General features: G+C 42.0%; 1 protein-coding gene across 14 annotated transcripts in view; it reads right to left on the bottom strand.

Annotated features, from left to right (window-relative positions):
• PAM (peptidylglycine alpha-amidating monooxygenase) overlaps positions 1 to 23,668 on the bottom strand; it is a 1,007,326-nt gene that overhangs the window by 820,722 nt on the left and 162,936 nt on the right. For 12 of the 14 annotated variants that reach the window (XM_069226162.1, XM_069226060.1, XM_069226139.1 and 9 more), the window contains one exon: positions 12,849 to 12,913. The exons of the other annotated variants lie outside the window; for them this stretch is intronic. The gene's annotated coding sequence lies outside the window, so the exon portion shown is untranslated. The remainder of the gene's footprint in view (positions 1 to 12,848; positions 12,914 to 23,668) is intronic. 14 annotated transcript variants of the gene reach the window in all.

The raw sequence follows: 23,668 nt of genomic DNA, 5'->3' as shown, positions 1-23,668 counted from the left end.
AAACATTCAATCAGTAGAACCAGAGTTATGAGTTTTTAAAGTTTTTAATGAAAACTAGTGCCTGAAGGATCAAAGCTCCAACCTCCGACATCTAGGCTACCCCATTTGACGAAGGTTTCCTCATAGGATTCCCAGGCAACATTAAGTGACATGAGTTAAATTTGTGGTGGACACATTGTTTTACTGTCTACTTCCTAGCGATGTTGAGTTTAGTGGTATCAATTCTGTTTGCATTTTGTTTTAGTGATCAACACTTCCGTGTCCAGAAGAGAACCCGAAAAAAGTTTTGGGTTCGAAACACCCTGACAAGTGTGCAACCAACGAGTGTATGTAAAGATAGGTGCTGGTAAACAGGGTGCACATGACTTAATGTGATGAAAGTTGTACCCGTGGGTTAAACTAGCGCATCACTGATTGGTTGCTGGGGCCCATTGAGCAAGGAGTTTTGAGTTATTTGTACTGTGTGTGATAAAGTAGTATCTCCTAATGGGCAACTACATTCAGAACTGACCTTTGTTGTGTTACATGTTAAGTTTGTATGAAATGTCATTGTTGTGATGTGGGGTGGGTGTGATGTATTGTAATGTATATATCATATATTGATATTGCTCTTTTGTGTATGATAATCTTTCTCAAAAATGTTTTATGATTAATTACTCACAATAATAAATGATGACCACTGTTATTGAAAATAGTGGTCATGAAGGAAACTATGGGTGTGTAGAAATAGCATCAGTACTTGCACTTGTGAGATGTTTGAACTTTCTAAAAGTGACATTTTTTTAAAATTGTGATCAAATACCTGACATTACCATTAAATGGGGCTTTTCACCACAATTCCAAAGGCACAATTATGACATAGCCACAAGCTCCCAATTGGAAATTCCAGCTTATTAAATGTAATAAGGAGTCCACAATGTTATGGAAGGGATTGGCCTAGTAGTGGTCAACAATTAATTTAGGAGTTTTTCACTACCAGGACATGTAAAACGTAAAAGTACATGCCCAACCTCTTAATTACACAGCCCCCTGCCTATGGGCTACCTAGGGCCTTCTTGGGGGAGGCTTACATATAATAAAAGGGATATCTAAGGCATGGCAAGGGGGTTTTAATGCCAAGTCGACCTGGCAGAGGGACAGTGCATTCAAGCTGCAATGGCAGTCCTGGGACACATTTTAAGAAGCTGCTTAAGTGGGGGCACAATAAGTGCTGCAGGCCCACTTGTAGCATTTAATTTACAGCCCTAGGTATATTGTATATCACTCTATAAGGGACTTAAAAGTAAATTAAATATGCCATTTGAGTATAAGCCAATTGAACCAGTTTTTGGGGCGAGTGCACAAGCACTTTAGAACACGCTAGCAGTGGTAAAGTGCACAGAGCCCCAAGGCCAATAAAAACAAAATCGGCAGCAAACAGTGGAGGGAAAAAGACAAAAACTTTGGGGGGGACCCTGCCGAGAGGTTCAGGCCCAACAATATAGGAGCGCTTTAATTTTTATTCAAAGAAATAATCCTTAACTGAAAACACTGACCAGTATGTGGCATCGTTGACGATTAAGGCAAGTTCATGCAACTTTAAAAACTGTAAGAATTAGTATATCAGGGATCTAATAGTGTTAAATTGTGCTTTGAAGAAAGAGTGAGCACATTTATTGTGTTGTACAAATCCTTCTATGAAGATTGCTAAAGGCATTGAACTGTCTATTAAATCAGTAAAAGTGATTGCCGTAGAGTGTGGAAATTCTGACTGTGTGAATGTTTGTATGTTAAAAAGACTTCTGATATTAACAAAAAAATAATCATTTATTTGTTCCATTGTGTGTTATAGATGTGGTTCCATTACGCATTTGTGTAACTGCAAATTGTCCTGTACATGGTAAAAGATGTAGTAAGTGCAAGAAGTCCATTATGCTGGTATGTAATACCCCATTACTTATTAAAATTAATTGTGTTCAGGTAAATTAAGAACATGATTTGAGTGATTAGGTTTTTAATGTGGTACTTGCTGTGGATGTAGTGGTGAAAGAGGAGTGGCTCCGAGTAAGAAGGTACCTTATTGTAATGTGTGTGTATTGGTAAAGTGGAACTAAGAATTAAGGCTGACTCTGGATCACCTGTGACTATGCTTTCTTATTTGACTTATCAAGCTTTATGATCTGATATGGTAAACAAGAAACCTGATATTAGAGCTGCGGCACATGGTGATCCTGAGATAAAAATACTGGGTTTCTTTGAGGATTCACAGTTTTATTCTGGTAAAGTTAGTGCTATAAAAATATGTGGCAGTTAACAATAGAGATATCATGGGTTGGGTCACTCAAGGTAAGCTGGGTATTACTTTCAGACCTGGGGCGGATAATCCAGTCATATTGGTTGATTATGAATAGAATGAGTTAAATGATATTCTGAAAAAAAACCTTGAAGTCTTTAGTAATATGATTGGCACTGTAAAGGGATTCAAACAGGAAATAATTTTGATGAAAAATGTTGTACTGGTAGACCATAAAGTAAGAGATGAAATAGAAAAACATTTAAAGTAGTTGTGTGACAACAGAATTATTAAAATGTATCATTCTTCTGAGTGGGCAAGTGTTGTACTTATTGCTAAGACAAAAAGTGGACAAATTAGACTATGTGCCCACTTACAATCTTTAAACAAAAATATTCTGGTTGACTGTGCCCCTTTTCCCAAAATTCAGGAATTGTTAACTGGTGGTGCATAGTATTTCAGCAATACTGATTTAAAAGCAGCTTACCACCAAGTGCTTGTTGAGAAGAATTCTTAGTTACTTACCACATTCATAACCCGTGTGGTGATTTTAAGTATTTAAGTATACCCTTTGGTCTCACTTCAGCAGCTAGCGTTATCCAGAAGCTAATGTATAGTTTATTAGAAGATATGATAGGGGTTTTAGCAATTCAAGATGACTTACTTATTTTTGCTAAAAACTGTTGGGCAGCTTGACCTCATTTTAGATAAATTTCTGAGCATACTCTAAGCATGCGATATGACTGCTTTGCGAGAGGAGTGCATATTTCTGACTGGTTCTGTTGATTATCTGGATCATCGAAACACTTTGGAAGGCATTAAATTCCAGGTGGACCTCCTCAAAGCTCTAGAAAAAATGTATCTTAAAGATAATGATGAGTTAAAGTTGTTTATTGGCCTCTGCCAATACTATTCTAGGTTTGTAGAGTGTTATGCTACCCTCATGGAGCTTCTCAAGAAATTGCTGGGGAAGAAACAAAAGTTTATTTGGATAGAGAACGAACAGCAAGGTATTGCGGGGAGAACGAAAACACTCCCAAGACTCAAAAAAACCTCAGACTCTAGTTAGCAATCCAAAGGCAGTATTTATTAACTGTAACAACAGGGAGAAAAACGCTGCGGACCGCACCTCAGCCCTGCACACCCTGCCTCTACAGTTTTTCTCAAATGCCCGTTCACAGACAAGCCTTTTTATACAATTTGACACAATCCTTGATTACACCTAGTAAATAATAGTTAACTTACAAGTTATAGATGTAAAATGGAAAAACACTCAAAAGCATGTGACACCATAACCCCGAATTCCTGAGCTAATACACTGTACGTTCTTTATTATACAGTCGGCAATGCTTTAGGACAGGGTATTCTTTGACTCATGAATGTGTGTGTGCTTCATGGTAAATGTAATTTACGTGAAGTGTGTGCTGGCGGAACTGTGTGTCTCAGACCTTGTGAGCTCAGAATTTGGTCTCTTCCCTGCACCCACTGTTTAATCGCACACCTGTGTGCTCTGGGCTAATTCAATGATGTACCCATTGTCTTATCAAGCTGCGATCTGTTTGTAGGCACAGAGAAGATTGTAGGGGGACTCGTGTGCAGATGCTGGAAGTGCTTTGGGTCAGAAAGACATGATTTGGGCTTTAACTAAAAACCCTTTCATGTCTCTTATTCCATTTATATCCTGGAATGAACCTTTCACCTTGCTTGTGTCAGTGTGGGGGTTCGGACTAAACTGGTTTAGAACTAAATCTATCTTAGGTAATGTTCAGATGTTGTATATTCCTTTTGTTATATTTCATGTATGTACCATCTGTAGTAAGGGTTGCCTAGAAGGTGGGTACCATGTTCCTACTTGATAGCCTTCATCCTCATTCCAGAATCAGATCTCTTCAGTGCGGCAGTTGAAGATCTGAGTCTGGTGCAATTGGATGCAGGATGGTGGGCTCCGTAGCTGTTTCATAATAAACCTCAGATCAGAAGATTTTTCCTCTTTGTGGTCTCTGTATCAGCTAATCTACATTTGCAAATTCACCACAACAGTATTCTCTAGAAAACTGCTAGCTATGAGCAGTGCTGCTGTTGTCTGGTAAGTCACAAGGATAGGGAGTCAGCCCTGGTTCTTTGATGGTAGTGATATCCTTGACACAAACATAAAGATTATCTGCTGCATCAATACGGTTTTTGAGTGCAAGGCCTTGCATCACATGACACGACAAGATACTATCAGTGCCATTGTTGATCGGGCCTCACATGGGATATTGCAAGATCCCATGTGGTGCCTCTGTGTTTTAACTTGTTTGTTAGTCAAAGGGGAACCTAATCAAGACAAGTGTTGTAAAGAAATAACAAGGCAAAAATCTTATTCTCTGTCAAGCATGTATGCCTTTATGCCAGCACATATGTCACAAAGAACAAATTGGTTAAAATAAGCTTGATACGACATGATAGAAGGTAACAGCAGGGTAATGAGCATAGCAAGACATGGGGAGCATTTGCCTATGTACATGAATGGTGCTCTGAACGTTGCCAGTGACCAAAAAAATGCAACCTGGGCTCTGAGGGAGAGGCAGACAGGTAAGAATTGGTCAGTGTGCAGGGATGGAATGTACGATTTTCAGAGATTTTCATGCAATGGCAAAGCAATTTTAGAACTAGCAAACATGGGTGACTTTTGAAATATCATTGGTGTAAATCTGCATCTCAAAGTCACTCAATTTACTGTGAACCTGGACCCAAAATATTACGATAATTGGATATCTAATTGGCTACTTATGTAAATACTGTTTTTGCAAAAATGGTGATGTTGCAGGGAGACAAACTGTAAGCCTTACTTCTCAGAGAAAATCCCAAAACAATTACATAGATATTAAAAAACATTGTACAGTATATGTCCATCATAGACATGTTCTCCTCTAAAACGAGTTACAATTACAACATTCCAGAAAGACTTCATCCCCTTGGAATGTGAATGCTGAAGGCAGGCAGCATTTGTGTGTTCCCCATTCAGCATCGTTAATTACGACATTTCCACCATTTAGAGACAAGGTTCACAAAGCATTTATGTGAAATTCACAAAATGTTCAAATTCTCAAAGATAACAGGAGTTCCCTCAGCCTGGTTAAGAAATCTTTCTCCAGAGAATGTTCAGTACATTGTTGCCCAGGAACAGCTATGGTATATCTGAGAGGCACAGCGCGCACAGACAAATTAGCACTATGAGGATTAATTACTGCTGCCAGAGTTGTAGCAAATGGAGCAGTGTAATTTAGACCAGTGGTTCCTAACCCTTTAACTTCTGTGGACCCCCTACTTTATCAGTACTGGAACCAGGGGACCCCCATAAATCATTATAAGAATTCGGGACCCCCCCCAGTGAGTCATTACTGAAAGCAGGCAACCTAATCTGTTAATATTATTACATTTTCTAACCAGTTACGGCCCGCCTGAGGAGGCTTTGCAGACCCCCAGCGGTCCCTGGACTACAGGTTGGGAACCACTGATTTAGACTTCACCCCTACATGTCAGAGAAGCAATATATATATGCACCTGACACTATATACTCTGTGTGCCTTAACTTATTAATGTAAAAGTGAAGCATCAAAAATGTACTACTGAGGCGTATTCGGTGTAGAAACTAGAGATTTATATACATGTGATCTATAATGTTTAGCTTCACATGAAGACTCGTAGTTTTCATTCACATTTACATTTGTATTTCAAGCTATACTGCATATATTGAAAGTATATTGCATATGTAATCATGAATTCATTTATTTACGCTTTGGATTTACTTTGACATTATAAGTGCACATATAGCCATGTATTTGATGTATGTATTGCAAATAATTAACTGTTTGCATGACTAGCAGTTTATTTCTTAACATGACATGTAATTTTCCTTGCTCTGCATGTTCTTTTTCTTTGCAGGTGTGTTTTTGTGAGTTCATAGCTTGAGAAAGGACTATTGTGTATTAGAGATAGTAAAGCCTGAGAAGAGAAATCTTGGCAAGAATGGGATAATTTAATAAACAGAGGAAGCCTCCTACTCAATGACTATCAGGAATGAGGTTGCTCAAGGTTAACTTGGTCTTTCGAGTTCTGTGAGATGGGGAAATCAACGGATGTTGAAGATCCACGCTGTGAGAAGGAGAAGTCATTGGGGTTTGGTGACGTGTTCAGAGACATGAATGCTCCTGAAACATTTTTTTTATTTTAAATGAATTTTCACACTGTTTGATATATGGCAGATTCCCTTTGACTTGAGAAGTACAGACCTCTCTGCTTTCTTTTGTCCTTAAAAGTGTGTAGCTTCATGCTAAACACTGATTTCCCTTTTAAGAAAACTTATATTGGTGTCTTTATTGTGCTGACACCTACTTTCCTTTACTTCTGAATCCTTTGAAACCCTCTATTCTAAACATTCCCATTCTAGCTTAGAACTTGGATTAAATGACCTTTAAATTTGTTCACAATTAGAAAACGAGATCAGAGTTTCTTTAAGGAACGCCAATTTATGCTGTATTGTGGTGACTGTGTTCTTTGTATGTCTTGTACTACTGAGACTGAACCTATTCCGGCCTTTCAGCTTGCCACCTCTGATTCTGTATCTTTATAATGTGATTTTGATATGCACCTATATTGGATTGATTACTAAATTGTAATAAATCTACTAAACCGATTCCTGGCCCTCATTGTGTGGCCAAAAGGGCTCCATGAAAAGTTAATTGTAAATTTGTAGCTAACTCCCTTGCCTTCTAGTCAACTAAAAAGATAATTTGGATGAAAACATACCCCTGTTTCCTTGTGTGATCCATCAAGAACGTTTTCACTATTTAGTGCAAGGGTACTGGGGGAAAGAGTTTGAAACAAGCACAACTCTTAACAAGCAGTCCAAAGAGACTCCCATCAGTCCCCTTCCTTCTTCAGAAACCGTGGAAGTGTAGAGTTGTGCTTCTATATTGTAAAGGAAGATGAAATGTGTCATACATGCCACCATTTTAGAAGAGGAAAGTGGGGGATTAAAAAAAATTATTAGAATCAGTAGAATGGTTTTCTCCCATTGACTTCCTATGAATCGAGCCAATTTCAGGTGGGAAACACACAAAATAAAACCATTTTTTGGCTTAAAAAAATCAAGCCTCCAGCCTGAATCTGGCCTGTTGGCATGTTTTTGCACAGCACAGGACTGAAACAAGAGAGAAAAGGGGGACTTATGCCCCAAGCCTCCTGGTTTCTAGCGCCTGCTGTCTTTCAGCAACACTGATGTATAGATTTTGAAGTACAAACAAGCCTGCTGTCTTCAATAATAATGAGGCAGCTTGCGTGGTCACACCACAAGATGGCACCAGACATAACATTTTCTCATTTTCGAAGTGCATATTTTTTAATACTTAAGAGATAAGTGCTGCTAATCTCATCTAGCCAAACAAAAGAAGTATGCAGTGCACCCTGCATTACGTTTTAGCGCTAGGCCTCGCACTAACATCATACAAACCTGGCACAAAAGACCATTTTGCATTTTTGCACCCACCCTCATGTGTTTTTGCCACACATACAGTGTGCAGATGAAAATGTACAATTAAGTCATGTCATTCACGTATGCTTAAACTGTTGATGAATTCACACCAAAAAGCATGTTAATGTAAAATCATTAGTGGTCGATGCACAATTTTGTGTGCAGTGAGCACTATTAATGAACTATACTTTAACATATGCAGCAGCACTCTTGTCCAATGTAAGCATGCTAATGAGCAGAGGTGGGCCAGTCACTGAAAGCTGGAGCCTGAAGCCTGGCCCTGGCTCAGCTCGAGGTCCTCTTAGAATCTCAAGCTCATAACGAGTTGAGCTGTCCTGTAGCATCTGCCTGCCACCCTTGGTCAACACTTGTGCTCAAATAGGTAACAAAAAAGCTTTAACATTTGAGGTAAAAAGGAGAGCTAAATAGCTACCCATTTAGAGGCTGATTTATATAAAGTGAAACCAGAAACCTGGATTAATTACAGCTTCCTCGCCTAACCACATTGTGTGATCTGAGGAAATATTTAGTTTTACTGATTCTCCTTTTTCTTCTTTATCCCATATGAAAGCTCTTTCAAACACGCACTTTCACAATTCCAGAAAATGTGTTCAATTTCATAGACTATAATGTTACTCTTTCGATAAGAATCTGGGCCACATACAGGGTCTCGTGACAACTGTCTTGCCTCTTAGTTCACAAATGGCACTGTCTCCTGGGAGTGGGCGGGGGAAGGAATATCAAAAACTTCCACTTATAATAGCTACTTTTCAGTGCAGTGCTTTAATGTGACATATTAATGTCAATGGCTCCACATTTTAAAGAGATACAATTTATGAAAAGAGACTTTATCATATTTTACGTGATGTCTGTTGTATGATAAACATGGCAAACATTTTCTCGGTTAGGCTTATGCATGGCTTCTGAGAGCCAAACTAGACTGTTGGCTCGGCTCTCCCTGTTAACTTGCTAGCTTGCTCACCTATGCTAGTGAGACTTTTCATCTAATACTCGTTATCACTTCCGCACATAACTTTGTCTTCTAAGGAAAATTCGGCACAGAAAAAGAAAGTCATTTGGGCAGGATCAGACTATTCCAAGAAGTGAAGGAAGTCAGGGTTTCAGCCCAGACTTCCAGATTCTACAATTTAGGTACTGGAATAATTACATTTTCCTGCCCTCAGTTCTAGACTTGCATACATATAGTTGTGCATTCTTATCTTGCCAGAACTACATTAGCATTACAAATCTAGGGGAAGTTCCTAAATGTTCTGAAGCCTGTTACTCGGTACAAAAAATAATAATCTTTGAGGGAAAGGGAAACTTTGAAGTTTTTCTAGTAAAAACGACTGCAATTTTAACCTAAGCAACTGAGTTTTAAATACAGCTGTTTTCTAATTTTAATATTATTAAAGTTTTTCTTTTTCTGTTGAGTAATCCAAATTAACAAAAGATTTATTTATAAAGTATACAAAACACAAGAAATATCAACCTAACGCTTTATTTCTTGATTAGGGACAAGTGTGTCCAGTCAACAAAATAAATGGCCCGATTCTTGCACAATAACAGGGCGTTTAACATGGGACACAAAACTGCTGTGGAAATATATCCTTCATTTATTAGGAGTGCTGGCATCTCTCAGACCCAAGTCTCCCTCTGGATGCTGACAGCCGGCGCAGTCAGGGCAGTGATGTCTAGCAGCCATAGTCAATGAATCGCCTGTGTGGTCAATGCCTAGAGATAACCCTGCATCTACTGTATGGCCCTACATCTACTGTAGAGTCTGAGACTTTTACTAGTAACGTAGCAAGGCTGCCCTCAGCCCTAATGCAAGTGGAGAAGTGTGGCTCAATGGTTAGAGCGGCAGACCCTGATGCAGAAATCTGGCCTGGGACCAGGGTTCAATTCCCGCCTCGGCGGGTCCTGGGCTCAATTTCCTTGGACCTGATAATTCTCGCATCAGTGCCTAATCTAATTCATGGGTCCCACTCTGTAACTCTGGTCAATAGCTTGCTTAATCTCCACAACAGCCCCAACAGCGCTGGGATGCCTGGCTTCACCTTGGAGGCTGCCCATGAGTGGGCACCTCACAGGGAAAAGCCAGGAGGGGTTCCACAGCGGTATGCGTACAGCGCCTTGAGACCCTAACGGGTGAGTAGTGCGCTATACAAGTACGAAGTTTACAGTTTACAAGGAAATGGCCTGCCTCACTACAAGGTTCAAGTAGTAAGCTACAGCTGTAACTGGAGTGCAGAGGGCTTCACACTGGTGCCACTGACCGACTGCCCTAATGACAGCTATGCCCCAAGCTTTCATCCCTTTTTGTGGAGGTGCTTTACTCAGCTGCTCTGGCCAGTGATCCCTCACCTCAAGGGCTCATAGCGAGGTCCCTTAAACCAGGACCCTGGCAGGAGGGGATCCTCTCAGTAAATAGGGTATTTGAAGAAGTACCTGGGTGCAAATTGAGGTAAATAATTAATGGTGCATTAATAGGCCAAAGCAGGTAGAAAACATGTTGAGAAACAAACTCTTCTATTTTTTTCATATACTTTGGCGTTACTGCCTTTATAGTGTTTTCAAAAAGATGTTTCTGCATTAAAAATGTGTAAAGTCACTGCAGTGCCTAACCGGTTTGTATACCAATCTATTTTTTTACTCAGCTGGGTATTTACTGACATTTGACTAGGCTGTGCCCATGCCCATAAAACCAGGCGCCCTCCTTGTACATATTTATTTATTGTACATGTCGGGAGAGGGAGTGCTATCGAGCCAACAAACTAAGAGGAAAGAGAGAGAACAAAGGAATAGCAAACAAGATTTGATTTTCTTTGTGTTAAGAACAGTACTGAAGAAATGCTTAATTTCAGAGAACGGGGTTTTAGTTTGCGTCAGTCCAATTACGAATAACAAAATAAGTCTTCATGGAGAGGTAGCGGGCACACAATCATGAGTGAAGTGGGTGACTATAAACCGAGAACTAACGAGGAAGATTCTAGCCAATGACAGCACCAGACCCTCAGGAGTGCAGCAGGACATGTCCTGCCAGCCAATCAACAACCTCCAAAACATCTGTGTATTGGGTACTGCTGCTGCAACCTGTTGAAATGCAATGCTTACAGGAACCGAGAATAGGTTACACGACATGTAGTCAATTTGCAAAAATCACCTATAGGATGGATAGGTCGTGGACAGTACAAACAAGACAACTTCACACGTATGTAAAGCATGGTCTCAAATCGGCAGCTAGACAATGATCCTATAGATGTTCAAAGCCTTCCTGATCTCCTGGCCGTTGCACTCCTCAGGTTTCAATTCAATAATAATAATACCTGGCATCATAAAACGACGAGTAACTAATTCATAATGCAGAGATGTCAGAATAAAGCATTTTGGGAGCAAGACTGTTTGCAAACCGCAATTAATTAATTTATTAATTGTAAATGGGAAAAGTAAATTTTTCAGGAGAGAAGTTCACTGTATGTTACATTTAAGTATTCCCTCCCCCCCAAGAAGTTCAACTCCTTACTTTTCATTCCTGCAAAGACAATATAACCTGACAGACCCTGAATTTTAAAACCCTTCATTGACACAATTGACCAACCCAATACATATTCTTCCTTTCTGATGCCATTAATTAAACCACCCCAATACAGATGTTTCATGATCGTAAATGCGGATTACTGGGACTAGGAGACACCATAATAAAAAACAAACAAAAAAAAAAAACTAATATTTGGAAACGTAATGCTACAGTTATGGTTTTTCACCTGCACTAAATCCCGGCCTGTCAGCTTTACATGTTTCTAAAATTAAAATATTAGGGCCGGGCTGGTTAACTTGGCGAAAGAGGAAACAGGAAACTGATATTTAACAGCGCTGGCCGTGAGCTTCTGAGCAACTCTTTGGGCACCTGCACTCATTATTTTAAGCACTAGTAGAGGGCATTGTTTTCAACATCTGCTTTATTTAAAGTTGTAAATAGGAGGGCCCTAATAGGATTAAATCAATTATATTAAATAAACAATATCCTGCTGAGGTACTAATCTCCTGGACATCATCCCTCTCAAAACTGAAAGAAATCACATTAGAGTTGATCACAAGAGGCGCTAGATATTCTGTTTTAAACCATATTTTAAGAAAATAAAAATAGGGTCACACACACCCCCTTCCAAAAAAAACACCTTGGTAGAAAACGTGCCTTGTGCTACTTGTAAATGCACAAAAAGAGCAGCCCTGGCAGTTCCACTGGGTAGTTTCACTCTGGTAATTAACAAACAGATGGAGTTCATTTCTTTCCCCAGTGTGCGCTGATTGGCAGATACACTGTGATCAACAGCGCTGTACGCTGAACACATTATAGACACCATCTGCCTTCGCGCTGCTTATATAAGGCGGGCTCGGGAGACACTTTTGACTAGCACTTGAGCTACTATTGAAGTAAATCTCGTTTTTTCTTATCGACATTTGGAAACCCCAACATAGTAACACTCTAGGAAGCGGGCCGCAGTAAAACACATTTCATCCATTTTTGATTAATCTCTCTGGCATAGAGTGTACATGATTTGCATTAGCCAAATGCCAGACAACACAACCCTGCATCAAGGGAATCCCAATGTGGGCATCACGAGAGTAAGATTAATGAGGATTTAACGACCCAAATATCTTACTTTAACAACTTCTTCTTAAAAAAAAAAAAACATGTCCTAAATGCTGGGGCTAGACTTCCTTGCACAGAGTAGAATATGGTCGCGCGACATTAAGGGCAGCGTCCCAAGGAGCCGCAAGGCGGCAAATGCTTATAACGTCCCCCTTCGCTATCAAAGTAGCGCCGCTGTGCGTCATTCGGTGATCTATAAACCACACTCCACGTTCATTCATTCCTTCAATCCCAAAGAGTGCTAATCAACTGAAATCCCCTGTCAGTCGTACTATTATTAAAATGGAATAAGTTGACATTGACAGATTAGGCAGACAGACACACCCCCTCCTCGCACAAAAGAAACAAAACATCTAACCTATAAAAGGCATAAAATGAACCACAAGCCAGTACACACAACATACCTTTTCAAGCAGATGAATAAGGGTACACCTCAGTTACTGCACCATTAGTGAAAATCTGGTGTTTTCTGAAAATGTAAAAGAAAGCAAGTAATTTAAAGTGAGAATTAGTAAACCAATCACCAGTTGTAAATCAGTGTGTTAAAGTGCAATATTTATGCTCACAATCGGAAGATTTTTTTAGACTCCTGTGTTTACTTATTGCACCCAGTCACTGGACGGCAACCTTGACCACTTCAGAACACCATCCACATACAAAATCAATACAACAAAGCCAGCAGCAGTTAATGCTTCCCAGCAAAACACCAACCTTGTGCACTGATTTGAAGAGAATAGGTTTGGTGTGCAGACAAGATGGAAGTACTGATCTTTGGCAATAGCAGCAACACGTGGAATGACTCCTGGTGGTCATAAGACCTAGGACCCGCACCCACTCCCTCCAACCATGCCAGAAACCCCTGAATCATCATTAACAACAAACTCACCATGAAATCACAGGCCAATGCCACCACTTCCACCTGCTTCCTCACTTTGCACATGCAACATAAGATCTTAAAGTGGCTACCCCTACACATTAGACGCACAGGACACAGGCCCTCATCATCAGCTGACTCGATTATGTGTAACGCCCTGTAGATAGGAATCACCACATACGTCCTACAGAGACTTCAGACCATACAGAACGCTGCAGCCAGACTCATCTTTGACCTTCCCCAATGAACACATATCATACCCCACCTTAGGCAACTCCACTGGAGCCTCGTACAGACAAAATACCAATTCCAGCTGCTGACCCACACACACAAAGCTCTACACAACCAAGGACTGGAATACATTAACCACCCCCTGAACTGCAATATACACACGGGTAGTGAGTGGTAAGTATGCCGCACTTCCGTTCTGTTACAATTCTTATTAAGGTAACACAGTAAGTTAGATGAGAAAGAAGGTGCCACTCGGTCGGGTGCCCCACTACCCAGGTGGGCACAAAGATTTGTATACCGAGGTACACAAAAACAGTAAGTACAGGTAGACCAAGGCACACAGAGAGGTAAGAGTTCAACAATGTTTCTGGGACGAAAGTAGAGCCCAAGTATTATGAATCCAAAGGCGAAGAGTAAAGCGATGATTCCGGGTTGGTGTTTTGGTAGAGTCTTTATTCACAGGTGTAGGTTTGTGTCGTCTTACAGGAAACAGCCAACACGTGTTTCGTCACACAAGTGACTTTATCAAGGCTGGGCCCGTCCGGCCAGGGGCAGAAGAAAACAGAGTAGAGGGTAATATCAGAGCCCTGATAAGCCCAAATATGTGACCCTGTATGTTAGTCCGGGAGTGTCCAGTTCTACTCGACCACTGGAATCATCGAACACCCGTGGCAGTCATACTCAGGACTGACCACCATCTCTTCTTTACTTACTGAACTTACTGTTTTCTTCTGCCCCTGTCCGGACGGGCCCAGCCTTGATACATTGTTGAACTCTTACCTCTCTGTGTGCCTTGGTCTACCTGTACTTACCCCCTGAACTGCCACCAACCGCCAGGAAGACTGCGCTCTGCCTCCCTTTTACTTACCCATATTCCCCGCATCTACAAAGCATAAGTGGAGGACGCCCCTTCTCTCACATTGCAGCAAAAACCTAGAACAGCCTCCTCACGCTCCTCCAGACCATCATCATCACCAGGTTAGAGCTACTATTTTTTTCAATCCAACTGAGTTGGTCTTGAACTGGTAAGCAAACATGTAGGTAAAAATTAGGGTGTGTGAAATTGTACCTGTGTGACTAACAAATCACACCATTGCAACATTTATCATGCTCAGGTGTCTGTGAAATTTGTCAAGCTAATGCCACTTGTGATCTTTTGTAGGGAAAAAATCCAACCTCCAACACATAAGTACCCTGCTGTGGTCTCTGGTGTCACTGTAAAAGCAGGCCTGCCTTGCTGGCTGCTTTTAAATTAACATTAACCCCAAATTTGACTTTAGAATTAAAAGCACTTCCAAAGTCTCAAAATACCTTATTGTTACATATAAATCACCCCTAAGGTCTGCCCTAAGTGCCCCAAGGGTTAGGTGCAATATAAATATAAGCAGGGGCTTTATAAAAGCCCGGGTGTTTTTCTCCATTGTAGTACATTAGCTCCATAGGTTAACATTGGGAGGCTTTATTTAAAATTAATAAAGTCTCATTTCCACTAGAAAGTGCTAACTCGGTCAAGTTTGGTATCAAATTAAAAGTTAGAATAAATCCAACAACTTGCCAAGGATGGATTTATCAAAACTAGCACAGAGAAACAGGTTTCAAACTCTTTCTGAAAGTTACCAAAATTAGCCCTGTAGTGCCATTTCCTGATTAGTCAGTCTCTGAGCCAGGCTGCCTTAATGAGGTGTGAAGTGGCCTGAGCTGAAACAAAGGATGCATCTGGTGGGAAGGGAACTGCTGCAGAAGATGGCAGAGCAGGTTGAGGGTAGAATGGCCAAACTGATTTTCAAAGGAGGGAAAGTCACCCGGGACAGAAACTAGACCTCCTCCATTTCCTGCTTCCCGAGCCTGATAGGAGCCTCAGTAATTAGATTAGGAGGGGGGCTAGAAGGGGTGTGTTAGGTAAATGTAGCCACAACAGTGGGTGGACTCAGCCAGATGTAACCATCAAGGTGAGTTTTTTTCCATGTTGGATTCTTAAAGAATGTTTCTTCCTGGGATTGATTTTTGCCACATTTCACAGAATGTGGTCAACCCAGAGGGTGGACCCTGCATCCCACTGGTCAGTGGTGCCCCCCTGTTTGCCAACCCAGGAGAAAGGATAAATATATCAGAGCGCCCTGCAACTGAGATCCCTGCTGGAAGAAGGTACAGGAGAAGGACTGCCCTGCTGACCCCCTGGCCTGCACTTGAAGGACTGCACCCACAAGGACTGCACCAGCTGCACACTTTGGGCTTCAACAAGAAAAGGACTTTGCCTTGCTTCTGCAGCTCCAGGAGTGGAGTCCCTGTAAGCTACAGGTACAAAGGAGCTGACCAGAGTCCCCTGCATCTTTCCTGCAAGAACAGCCCAGCTGACGACCAGCATCCAGTGGCCAGTCGAGGATTCTGACCAGGTATATTCTGACAACTGTAGACCGAACACCCAAGGAGCAACTGAGAGCTTCTGGAACCTTAGATCAAGCTTGTGGACACTTCCAGGGCCCAAAAGGTAATTTTGGAAGAAGATCCAAAAGTTTGGAGAAGTTTGGAGCAATTAAAAAAAATAAGTGGACTGACCCAACATCGTGAGTCAAGCCGGCTATCTTCAAGCATGACCCAGCCTGAATTTTAGGTTCATCCCGCTGAATGCTCTGGAACTCCACGCTTCCAGGATTTGACTGGGGGCTCGTGGAAAGTCAATCTGATGATGTTGCATTGAAACCAGCTTCCTGGAGAGGACTGCACGACGTTAAGGAGAAAAGCTTCAGACAAATTTCGAAGTGTGAAGATAAAACTTTGACCAAGGCCTCTCGCTCAGTGTATCCAAGCAGAGCTCCAATGATGGTCAGCCTCAACTTTTGACTTTGCCCCAGTCAAGCACGACCAGATGTCCCTGGTTGGCGCTTTTTACTTTTAGGCAATAGAAAGCAATATTTTACATTCAATCTTTAATAATTCATATCTCCGGTTCCCTACATTGGAGTTTTGTTATTTTGGTGGCAATTTAAAGATAAACAATATTTTCTATTTTTATAAATTGGTTCTGGATTTCTATTGTGTGTTTTGTATTACTAATTACTGTGTTTTTGATGTTAAATGCTTTCCACACCTGTCTCCTAAATTAAGCCTAATTTCTCATTGACCAAACTACCAAGGTTTGAGAAAGGATTAATTTATAGAGACCCTGACTGGACGTAGTGTGGGATTCTTGTCTGTTACTAAGTAGGTACCTACAAGCCCGTACTAATAATACACTTTCTAACACTCACTCAGACTGTATCTCGGCCTACCACCCGCTTCCATTGTCACAGAGCATGCTGGGACACCAGTGCCCATGTGTCTACCCTGTCCCCCACACCACCAACTACTGCAGGGAACACCCTGCCAGAGGGGTGTGAAGTTTGGTCTGGGCACTGTAACTGGAATGAGTACACTTTAAATCTTTTGACCAGGCTCCATTGCCGGACTGGTACCAGCATTCATGATAATTCAGGCTCCAATAGCATTCATACTGTGGGATAGAGGTGAAATTCTATCACCAGCGCAAGACAAACCAAAGGGAAAACATTTTCCACAACAGTTTTCATTAAGTAAGTATGAGAGTTGGAGCTTTGAAGACTATATGATACTGTTGTAGTTCTGGTCATAAACAATGTCAACTAGTGATCCAGAATCATTATTACCATGACCTACAGAACAGCTTCGGGGAAACCAAAATCTTTCGGAGTATGGTTGCAAAGTTGAAAATTGAAGGAATTTATAGAATAGCACCACCAGGAATGGAGCCTGTGCCTTAATTGGGCCAAGCCCTGGAAGCTCAACTGGACCAGACATCGAAAGGATTGACAGATTGATAGCTCTTTCTTGATTCTGTGGGTGGTGGTGCATGAAGGTGGAGTATTTTTGCCTGGTTAATTCCAATAACGAACAATACTCCTCAATGCTAGATAGTTACGTGACCCTTAATCAGCATTCCACTTCTCAGAGGGACAAGTGGTGTTTAGCTACATTAGATCGAACAATAAGTGGTCTGTAATGCCCTGACATGTCCAGGGCTACCTATGTATTACAGTGAAGAGATTAGCGTGTGCCTACCCTTCCCCAATAGGCGTGGATAACCCACTGAGCCCTGTTTGTGACAGCAATTGGCAATAGCAGTTATTGCCCATGAACGAGGAAGTCCAAGTATGTGCAAGCCATAAGCTTACTCTGGTTAAGTCCTTGCCCTTTGTCCACATTGCCTGTCACTACTATCAATTAGATGGTTAAGTAAGGTTCTTGGATCTATTCAGCTGAGGTCAGACAGAGCACTAGCAAAGTTCTGAGAAGACGATGACCCAGAGGACGTAGAAGTCTTAATGTTTTATAGGTGAACCTATGGAAGGATCATTAACAGCGGAGCGGCCTGGGTGACTGACAACAGCAGTCCAAACGTAGACTGCGTCTTAGAAGGAACCCTGACATAGGGCTCAGTACTTCCCTTTCATGCCAACAGGCAGAACCTTTAGTGGCTGCTGGGTGCTTGGGTGAGGAGATCTGAGCTCCTTCACCCCAGAGGAACCAACCAACTCACAGTAACATGAGGGACATGCATAAAAACATGGCTCCACAAGTGTTCTAAGAGTGAGTTCAGCAGAGGAGTCAGCTGGCAAAGGTGTATGGCAGGGGACCGTAGCCTGCTAGACCAAGGCCCTGGAGGGCAACCAAATACCCTACTGAGATGGGAGCATGACCTTGGCGAACTGAACTGCAGTCCCCAGGTTGTGCAGCCCCCGTCCCCAAGGCCCTGCTGCCAGGGCCTTCCCACACCCGATCCTGCCATATGGGTTTTGAGAGAATGAGGAAGTGGCATTGCCCGGGCGGCAAGGTGACTTGGTTGAGAACGATCTAAAACAGGAAAGCAGTGCAGCTAGAAAGCCCATCAGGGGTAATCTGTTGCAGTCCAATTTGCAGTTGTTGCTTCGAGGGGTGGGAGATGTGCAGCCGCTTTCTGCTCAGGATTCAAGCAGTTGTTGTGCGAGTTGCTTTGAGGACATGGGGAAAACCAGCTCTTATCCACTGCACCCCACCCACAGACCTGGTGGACACTAGACCAGCAGCAGGGCTCAAGGTTGTGTTGAAGCAGATATGCTAATTAAGAAAATTCACTGCATGACTAGGATACTCCATGCGATTCAAAAGGTTAATCGACCTATATGCGTCCCCTTGTAAGTTTACTTACTAAGGACAAGGCGCAGTAGCAACCTAAACAGTGGCAGAGGCAAACACAGGGGTCAAGACTTCACATCTGCCAACCCCAGGTGGGGTAACCCTCTTCATTACTAGGGACCTGTTTGCCATGTTCAGTGTGGCCGGGCTGACGTTAGAAAACCACCTGGGTGCTGGGGCGGGCCTGTCGTGGATGGGCCTGCCCGCAGCTGTGAGTTCCATTTTCCAGTCTGACCCTTTAAGCTTTAATCTCCAGTCTGTAAAAATGTGCACTGAGCAGCCCCCCCTCCCTGCACACAGGGAGTACCAGGATGAAGGGGGTCCCCCTGGGCTAAGGAATACATTTGCCTCCCCACCCTTCAGCATATAACTAAAGCATCAGATCAGACATGGCGACCTTCTGAATTTAACCATACTACTAAGTGAAGTAAAAGAAGCTAACCATTCTTCAGTAGGAGTAAGTGAAGAGGAAAAAGCCCAGCGCTAAATCGCTGCCCGGAGACAGGTCCTAGAAATGTGGTGTACAGAAGACCGACACGCTACTCCTTCTGATTGAGGCTTGTTGCGGCCCCCAGCGCTCCAGGATCGAGTTCTCATTGCTGGGATGCTTGCTTGGTTTGACCAAAGAGGGTGGTAAACTCCACTTAAGGCTAAATAAAGGCACAAGACTGATAGCTAACAAGTACCATAAAGTAAAGTTCAAAAAGAACTCCAAAGAGAGATTTCAAGAGGATGTGAACTAATTAAGAGGTAAGTGGGTGGGGTATGTGCAGCCTGCCCAGAGGATTTAAAACAGCAGGAAGGTTGGTCATGTGAAAGGGTAGATATCCTTCATGGACCACTCCCAGTGTGAACGCAGAGTGCATTTCCTTCACATTGGTACACAGCAACTGGCCTTGGGTCTGCTGGGATGGCTTCAGGGTGGCAGCTGGCTCTCTGCTCTATTTAAGAGCATTACAGCATCCAGGCAGCAGCTTTGCCCCATTCATAGGGCAAAGGGAGACTGCCTCCACACTCTCCGCCAGCAACTGGCCCAGCCTTTATTGATTTCAGGGAGAAGGGCAGGGTATGGGACATTCTACTTCTGGTGCAACTGCCAAATGCGCCAGACATGGCGGCCCATGCTGGGCTGCGATGTTGGGTAACCCCCTGACATGTCTTATAACATGGACTAAGGAGTCTAACGTGTGCAAGTTGGGGGCTGATATAAACCCTATGGCACAATGAAGGTGATGGCTGCTGTGAGCCTGCTGAGGAGGGGTCCTGCTTCAGCCTAATGGTGGCCAGCTAGCCTATCTCCTTGCTCTGTCAGAGGGTAGAGCCTGAGTATATGCGATAGGTACTGAAAGATGGTGAAATATGCCTGGGCATGGAGAAACCAGAGGAAACTCTGATGGAGGTCCATAGTGGTCCTGAAGTGTAAATAGATCATCCCACCTTGGTATAGGGCCAAAGACTAATCAAACCATCTAGTAGCTGGTTCCCTCTGAAGTTTCCCTCGGGATAGCTGGCACTCAGAAACCCCAGTTTTATCTGGGAAAGTAAGTGATTAGATGTTTAGGGCCAAAATGACCTCAATCTATTGTCAACTTTAAATAGATAAGAAGCCCAGCTCAATGGTGTGGAGTTGGGCATTGAAAACAAGTGTCTGGTGGGCCACCTTTTGGAAGCTGAACTGGTGTTGGACGATGAACTGAAAGCTGGGTTGAGGCATCTGATGCCAACACTCAAGAGACCCCAGAAAATATGTCAGCTGAAATAGACAGCAGGACGGTGGCCAGGAAAGTTGGAATCTGCTAAGGAGTAACAACTTATATGCTCCTTATATACAAACTCACCAGACAAGCAGGTGTAATTAATTTTGCACCCCCCTAGTTTTGGATGAAAGGTCACTGGTGAAGATTCATTCTCAAGACAGATGTGGTCAATGGGCAAGTATGGGTGTGCTAAATCTGAATCTCAACCATAAACTACATGCTATTTTTGTACACAAAATGTCACCATACAAGCATGAGTAATTGATTTTGTACTTCCCTAGTGAAAACCCCCTACAAGTCACAAATTATTAAAAATCTATTTCATACATATACTTCAAGGTTAATTATTTAAACATTAGGACAACTTGAATGAATTCTTCAAAATCAGCCACCTAATAAAACGAAGAGGAGAATATGCATTCTCATAAAAAAAAGTGACAGGAACCTGTTTATAGAAGGCATCTGGGTTTCATCCTTTATTAAATCCATTCAGGGAGTATGATAAAGTGTGGCCCAAAGTGCAGTGGCAAAGATTACAGTGACCATTTTTATTGTAGCCTATGCAACTCAAACATCAGGGTCACAATACGCAGATGAGACTGGCCACAATCATTTTTTGCTTTACTATCCACTCTCCCTTTGTGGTGAGAGAAATACTCAAAGTCTTCGTACCACAAAGAAGGTTTTTTTTGCAACAAAAAAAAACCACACAATTTGCCAGCCTTATCAATATTAATGAAGCAAGCATTGGCTTATAACTCCTTGTAGAAAGCAGCAAAAGCTAGGATGGATGTCTGCATGAAACAACAGGCCTCCATCACAGCATGCACAATATGCTTGTGGTCAGGGGTCACTGCCACAAACAGAGGCACTTTGTTAATAGGATATGGAAGTGAGTATACAGTCAGAGCCAGCTTTAGCGCTGGTGGCGCCCGGTGTGGCAATCTATTTTGGTGCCTCCCTACCCCATGACCGTATCCTCGGATTCCCCCACTACCACCGGGTAAATGTGCCCCTCATCTCTCCCTATCACATACATTTCATTTGTTTTAAAGCGCTGGCAAAGGCTGGCTTTACTAATCCACTCAGATATCCACATAAAATATAGTTCTGTTCTTTGCAGCAGGCACATTAACCCTCTGCGCTACTTTATATCGAGTCAAAGCTGTCGCTAGACAAAACTCCATCTCTCTCTCCGTAGCAGGAACATTAATCACAAAAGGTATCTTGACATTTTGTTTCATGAATGCTGGACGCACAAGGTGCTTTTAAATCGCAAGTTTCTAAGTTATTGCTAAACACAGCACCCCCTGAGGTCAGTGCCCCCAATTCAGGTCAGCACCCGGTGCAACTGCACCGCTCGCACAACCCTAAAGCCAGCCCTATATATAGTGGTCTACGGAACCACTGTCATGCATCTCATGATGTCAAGAGCCTGCCCAAGCAAAGGGCAAGCTGGCCAAGGTTGATAGTTTGCACTTTGTGAACAGTTACCGCCCGCTCCTGACAGAGGATTACCATCCCATGCTTTTCAACTGCAATAGTCACAGAACATTTGGGCATTCTTTTGCAAATTAAGGGATGGGTAAGGGGTGAAGAACAACACCTTGAGACTTGCATGGGCAATGTACAATGCAGTGCAATGCCATTACAAATAATCAGATTTTGTATTTGCAAAGTCAGTTGCACTGGCTTAGCGAATGCAAAACAAAATAAACACACACTCTAGACTTAGAACCTAATCCAAAAAAGGTTCTATGCTGATTTTAAGGAACAATTTCTTCTGGACTGAGCGTGTTAATTTAAAAGAACACAAATCTTCACCCACCAACCTATGTGGTATGCTTCCTCATCGGGTTGCTGCACAACTGAACTTCAATGCTGGTAGTAGAAATTGGCTCTGTTGTCCTAAAGCTGTGCTATAGGTTTTTTTTGTTTTGTTTTCTGCACACAAAAGACAATCATATCCACTAGAAAATAAAAATAATTATAGGTGTCCTTGGCTAGCTTTAGTCTGGTTTCCTCTGCTAATATTAAAATCAAAACGTCTGACCTACAAAGAATATTCAATGAACCTCAATTTCCTTTGTCAACATGTTTCAACCACACCTTTCAAGCCTTATACTAAATCTCCAGCTTTCTTCTTGATCTGGATCCTTGTTGTATATAATTCTATGTCATAGTTGCTCATAATTGATTATTCTAATAATAAGTTAGGTGTAAAGCGCAAGTGATGTCCCAAACGAATACACAACAAATGTGCACAATACATTCTGTATACTGGCATTTGGTTATATGTTCACCATGAGTCATAACCTGTAAAAAGAGGTAAATGGCATATAGAACACATTTGTTACTTATTGAGGTTCACATCACACATTGGTGCTCAAACGGGAACAATAAAACCAGTATCATCCCACTGCAAACACATTAATAAATCATTCTAAATCAAAGTGCCACACATGAATAAAATTATTGAGGACCACATCCTGAGGCTTTTGGAATGTGGTATCTGTCCTTTCTTAACTAAGGCAAGAGAGGTATTTGTATGCATACAGTAGGCACACAGATTAATGGGAACAGGAAATACATTATTCCATATAAAAATGACTGCACATTCATCTAGTCAAGCGGAGTTCCCCAATGACCAGCCTATTCGCTGGGTACACCCTCCAGAGACAAAGCAATGTCCCTTTAGACTGTACTTATCAGACCTTCTGCAAGTTGTGCATGTAGTGCGCAAAGTGAGGTGTAAACACTATCACCATCATGTCATCAGAATTGGAACATCAAATTGGATGTGTCATATTCTTGGCTGATCAATGGGAGAGTATGGTGGCCTGTTGCAGTCATTATTGATATTTGGACAATCAAAATTTAGTAACTAAAGAAATAATGATATGGCAAATGTATTAATCTTAGTGCATTATGCTATAAGCAATGAAGGATTTGGTGTGATAGACATTGTGCAGTAAAATGAAATAATACAAATCACTAAGGCAGAACGGCTGGGATAACATATTGTGTCTACAATAATATAATTAGATGCATATTCTGATAGTGTCAGTTTACTGAAATAAGCCTAAAGAGAATATATCTGCATCTGCCTAAGGAGAATGGCTATTTGGGAGTACGGAATGTATGAACTATGATAATATTAGTTACCTCCTTAATC

This window comes from Pleurodeles waltl, chromosome 1_1, assembly GCF_031143425.1.
Source record: "Pleurodeles waltl isolate 20211129_DDA chromosome 1_1, aPleWal1.hap1.20221129, whole genome shotgun sequence".
In the NCBI taxonomy this organism is placed as follows: Eukaryota; Metazoa; Chordata; class Amphibia; order Caudata; family Salamandridae; genus Pleurodeles; species Pleurodeles waltl.
The sequence above is the reverse complement of the archived record's forward strand: the minus strand, read 5'-3'. Positions and strand labels throughout refer to the sequence as shown.